General features: G+C 29.8%; 1 long non-coding RNA gene across 1 annotated transcript; it reads left to right on the forward strand.

Moving 5' to 3' along the window:
• The first annotated feature begins 1942 nt into the window (after nucleotides 1-1942).
• Nucleotides 1943-4659, forward strand: LOC116004213. Its single transcript, XR_004094766.1, has 5 exons — nucleotides 1943-2151; nucleotides 2249-2427; nucleotides 2638-2723; nucleotides 3543-3599; nucleotides 4037-4659. It is a non-coding gene; the product is annotated as an uncharacterized LOC116004213 (long non-coding RNA).
• Nucleotides 4660-5912: the final 1253 nt, after the last annotated feature.

The raw sequence follows: 5912 nt of genomic DNA on the forward strand, positions 1-5912 counted from the left end.
ACATATTAAGATTTTAAGTCCCCGTCGACTACTCACCCTAGATAGATACAGCCACATATAACTAACCATGGTTAAAGACCGATTTCTTTAAAAAGAGCACAACGTGTGACAAAGTTTGTCATTGACTCTTGTTTATAATCGTCGATTACATCACGAGAAACTACCATATCTTTGAAACTTGAATGGTAATCTTGGATCATATTCTATAACACACAATTATTCAGATAAAAAAGAGCATTCATGCATTAAAAATAAATAAATCTATGAAAAAAAATCAATATATGAGCATAGTTTGTTATATATATATATATATATATATATATATATATATATATATATTGTATTTATATATAAAATATAAATATATTATTCTATTTATATATCAATTCTATATTCGATATATATAAAATATAAATTATTAAATATAAAAATGAATAACAATAATTGTATACATACACATACATAAAATTGATATAAAAAATATTAATCTCTCGCGCACACACATAATAATACAAAGAATCAAACAAATAATAAATTAATAAATACAAATATAATTGTATAAATAGATATATAGCACACAATTAAAATCAGACTACACAATTAATTTAATTGTCCCAAAAAAAATCCATAACATAGCCCAGTCCATAACCTAACCCTAATTATTCAAGTATTTATTTTTATCCTTAATTATTCAAGTATTTATAAATACATAAAATAATATTTAAAAAATGGGTCTAAAAATAATTTTTAAATAACAAACCCATAGTTTCAGTTTTATTAGTCTAGTATGATACTCATGCGATCCGTGCACTAAATATTTGAAATATAAATTTAATTATATCTTATTAAAAATCATTAATGTTATTAAATTTAATATATAAAAAGGAAATATGATGTATATTTTTTTAAATGTTGTTGTTCACTTATTATAATAACATTATGACCATACAGATATGCAATTGAAATAAGGATTGATAACCAATTAACAATACAATAATATAGTTCTCAAAAAAAAAAATACAATAATATCAAGTTATCAACTACAATTTATATATTAAAGTTACAAATTCTTAAAAACCTCCTTGTATACAACATTTCATATATAAAAAGTAAAAATGAAGTTTATCCATTTATAAAATTTTTGTTATTTAATTATTATCTTTTACCTAGAACACATTAGGATATCATACCACTTCATAAACCCATAGCATGAACCATCCTGAAAAATTGAAAAAAAAAAACCTCAATTCAAAATTATTGTAATTCCATTAACCATACACTGCATTATAAATTACCCTCATTGCAAAAAGAAAAATAAATTACTAAGAGATAATAAAAAAAAGAGTTTATTACCAAAATGGTCCCTCAACTATTGCGAAATTACCAATTTTGTCCTCGACAATTTTTCGTGCTCATTTAAGTCCCTCGACTTTGAAAATTTTAACCAATTTGGTCCTCCGTTTATTTTGCCGTTAAAATCGAGGTCCCTTGACTATAGCAAAATTACCAATTTGGTCACTTGACTATAGCAAAATTACCAATTTGGTCCCCGATTTTAACGGCAAAATAAACGGAGGTCTAAATTGGTTAAAATTTTCAAAGTCAAGGGACTTAATTGGGCACGAAAAATTGTTGAGGACCAAATTGGTAATTTCACAATAGTCGAGGGACCATTTCGGTAATAAACTCTAAAAAAATAACAACAACACTAATTATAGTAATAATTATATTCCATAAAAATACATTATTTTTTTAATTTAATATAATAATAATATTATTATTATTATTATTATTATTATTATTATTATAACTACTACTACTAATAATAATATAATGTTAATGGGGTGCAACCCAATTCAATTTATCCAGCCCAATAGAATCCACAACCCAACTATAAGTAATATCCAACCCGTTTCAACCCAGCATTATGCCCTCTTCTCTGCGATTTCATCATTGCTCGCTTAACAAAACCCTCTCTGCATCTCCCATTTCAGACAGCAAACTCCCACCTGCTATGCCTGCAAAACTTCAAAGGAAATCCTTCAAATTCAAATACAGTTTGGAGAATAGCGATACTATAGGCAATCTCGGAACGAAAAAACAGCAGGCAATGTCGCGAATAGCGATAAGTGTTCGTCAACTTTGTTCCAGGTAAAATCTATACAATCTAGATGGTTTAATTATGTTTTTATAACACAAAATACCAATTTAAATGCTTACATCCAAACCCTAAGTTGTTCTACTGCAGATCTAAATACCCGTAGAGATGAATTGAAGAAAAAATTAAGCAGTTTGCAGCTCTGTAATTCAACATGCACACATCTGGAAGGTACAAAAAATCATCCAGCACTATGCTAGCGTAGGAAGACAACGATGATATTTGGGTTTCGATTAGGAGGGAATCCTGGCGGCGTTCTTTCGAGCGAGGTAAGCAGTGCAATTTTCTTTTTTCTTGTTTTCTCTCGTTTTGGTATAATAAAATCGATGCATGGGGTTTGTGGTTCGTCTTGTGGCCTAGGGTCGGCACTCAAATTAGGGCTAATATTGTGGCCCTAAATATGATGAACTTTAAATGTGTGTATATATAATATATATGTGTTGTAGATTTGCACATTTGATAGGTTTTATTTTATACAGGAAATACAAAGATCACTGAGGAATAGTGAGAGAATGCAGAGCGACTACCAAGTGTTTGATTTTGCTCGACAAAAACAACAATGAAGGTATGAAAAAATAAAAATTCTCACTCATATTGTCTTAATACCTGGAAATGCTCAGTGTTGTTTACGCATGCCCCCTATAACTATTGATGCTACAATTTTCCTCATGGTGTTGTTATAGCTGTATATAGAATTGAACTTTAGCATTAATTACTTATATATGTCTAATGACTGTTGATTTTTTATTTTTATTTTTATTTTTATTTGGGTAAACAGCATGTGTGCCACTTCATTTAAAAATAAAAGTGGCTATACTGCTATATAGAGATTTATTTTACCCACTTATATCTACCATTTTTTTTTAGATTAAGGCAGATGATGTAGATTTGGTACTTAAAATTATTAGTTGGTGTTATGAACCTATTTGTCGTGTACTTTGATCACATTAAAAATGTTAGTAAGATTTACAATTAAATCAGAGAAAACACAATTATTTCCACGGTATAATATACTAAAAGCATAAATTCTCCTAACAAAATGAGTAATACCCATTCTGTATATATTTTATTAAAACCAAAGGGATATTATGCTAAATCTGTATAAAATCTGGATATTAAAATCTGTATGTATAGAACATGATGCTCATTTAAATATAGTAATGTACATTCCATTCTATGTTATTCTCTTCAACTAAGACTTGTAGAACACAAACTGTCATAGACTAATAGAGTAATAGGGGATCAAGATCCATTTTTGGATGGGAGTTGAAGACATTATTTACAGACTCTTATAATGTTTTATAATAGTTATATAATAACAAAACATTATACATTCAATTATCTACTTAAATCATTGAGTTACTAATAATACTTTTATTTGCAGGTTTAATGAGTTTGATAATAATTTACAATGCTTAACTGTCTAAGGAAAAAAGTTCAGGTACACTCTTCTAGTTTTATACAATTATTATTGAGACAATACAGTACAACCAAATGTGCAATAAAACCAACAATTACAAAAAATTTAAGTAGAAAAATGTCTTCTTTTTTTTTTAAAAAAAAAAAAATCCATAACAGCTTCAATCACTTTGATGTGGTTGTTCACTGCCTTTTTGTGAAATTGATGTTAGATATGGTGCTATGCTCTACTGATATTATAAAAAATAAAAGATTAGGTATGTTCAACATACCTTTATTTTTTGATTACTGCTTCCTGTTTGGACATAATAAAATTATACTAACTTTTTTATTTCAAGTTAGTGACAGATAATGAAAAGCATTTTCCAATTAAAAATATCACTGCATAAATATTAAAAATGGAAGAAGTGCATATAGTAAAATGTTTATAATTAATACAGAGCTTTACCAAATGTGCAGGTGTTCTCTATTGGATGCTTAATCTTCAAGCAAATGTCTTCTTCCTCCTCGTGAGTGCTTTCCCCAAACATGCCATATGCATCTCCACCGTTCTAACAATATCCTTGATTTTTCTAATTTGTTTTTTTTGTACATACTATATGTGTTCATGCTTTCTTTGTCATGTTTGTCGCTGATCTGTTTTTGGAATTCGACCTTCCTTGAGTGGCAGTTGATCTTGCTTCTTTGGATCTATTTTGATTCTTCCATTTCAAAATCTGAATGTGAATGTTCAATTCTCAACAACAAAATAAATACCTTGGTCCACAAAGGAATTGAAAGAGAAAGACACCTTGTATCCTCCACATTTTACCTTCTTCAGCCTCCTCCGCCGCCGCCATGAAATTTCGAGAATGGTTCTTCTGCAAATTTTGAACCATTTTCCACTGATTAACTCCGAGTAGCTATCTTGTGAATTGTTAGTGCTTATTTATAGTGTTTGTCCATGATTATAGAAGCTTATGTATATTTAATTTGTATATTAATATATTTGTAACTGTATTTGTATTATCTGCAAAATTGAAGAGGCACAATTAAGTGCAATCAATTCCAACTGATTGATATTCCAAACAGCTTAGACTCCATAACTGAACAATTATTATCACAAGAATTCAGCCCTTTTGTTTTGGCGGGAAGTATTTTTTATTTTTAATTATCAAAATGGTTCTGCTTTATTATAGTAGAAGATATTTAATAACAAAACCTTTTATTCACCAAAAATATGCAGAGCGCTCGTGCTAATAATATGTTGTAAATTGAAGAGTATCCTCCGTGATAGGTTATAGTTGTACAATTCTCAACAAAGAATGCAATACAAATAGAAATATAGAATAAAGTAATTTTTTATTATAGAATAGGGATTCGATCTATAACCACTAGGGCCGAAGATAAAAGGGATTCGATCTATAACCACTAGGGCTGAAGAATATCCTCCGTGATAGGTTATAGTTGTACAATTCTCAACCAAGAATGCAATACAAATAGAAATATAGAATAAAGTAATCTTTTATTATAGAATAGGGATTCGATCTATAACCACTAGGGCTGTCAAAGTGGGTCGAAGCCCGCCCCGCGATACCAAGAATGCAATACAAATAGAAATATAGAATAAAGTAATCTTTTATTATAGAATAGGGATTCGATCTATAACCACTAGGACTGTCAAAGTGGGTCGAAGCCCGCCCCGCGGTGGGGCGGATTAGGGTCATAAAAAAATATACCCGCAAAAATGCAGGCCTAATGGGGCAGACTTAAGATGACCCGCAACCCGCGCGGGTTAACCCGCGAGGGCCACAGGTTGGCCCGCGGGCCAAATACCTATTAATTAATTATATATATAATAATTAAATACCCTCAAATTAACAACCCTAAACATATCACACACTCACAGTACTAATATATAATTTAATACGCTATATATTATGATTCTTACAATATATATTATCATTAATACTGTAGGGTATTAGTACTAGGATAGGTTTAGGATTGTTAATTTGGGATTATTTAATATTTATATAATTATATGTAATTATATATATATATATATATATATGTATATATATATATGTCATTTTTGTCATCTTTATTTATAGTTTTTAACATAATTTAACATGAAAGTTTTTTAGAAAAAAAAAAAAAAAAAGCTCGTGGGCCGGGTTAGGATTGTATGAATCCTAGCTCGCAAGCCTAACGGGCCGGCCCGCAAAAAGCACGCTAAGAGTTAGGCCCGCGATGGGGCGGGCCTAATTGGGTGGGCTGACTCGTTTTGAGAGTACTAATAACCATCCATTTTAAATCATGACATCACACTACATAGTAATTGACAATGGCCACATAT

Source organism: Ipomoea triloba, chromosome 14 (assembly GCF_003576645.1).
Source record: "Ipomoea triloba cultivar NCNSP0323 chromosome 14, ASM357664v1".
In the NCBI taxonomy this organism is placed as follows: domain Eukaryota; kingdom Viridiplantae; phylum Streptophyta; class Magnoliopsida; order Solanales; family Convolvulaceae; genus Ipomoea; species Ipomoea triloba.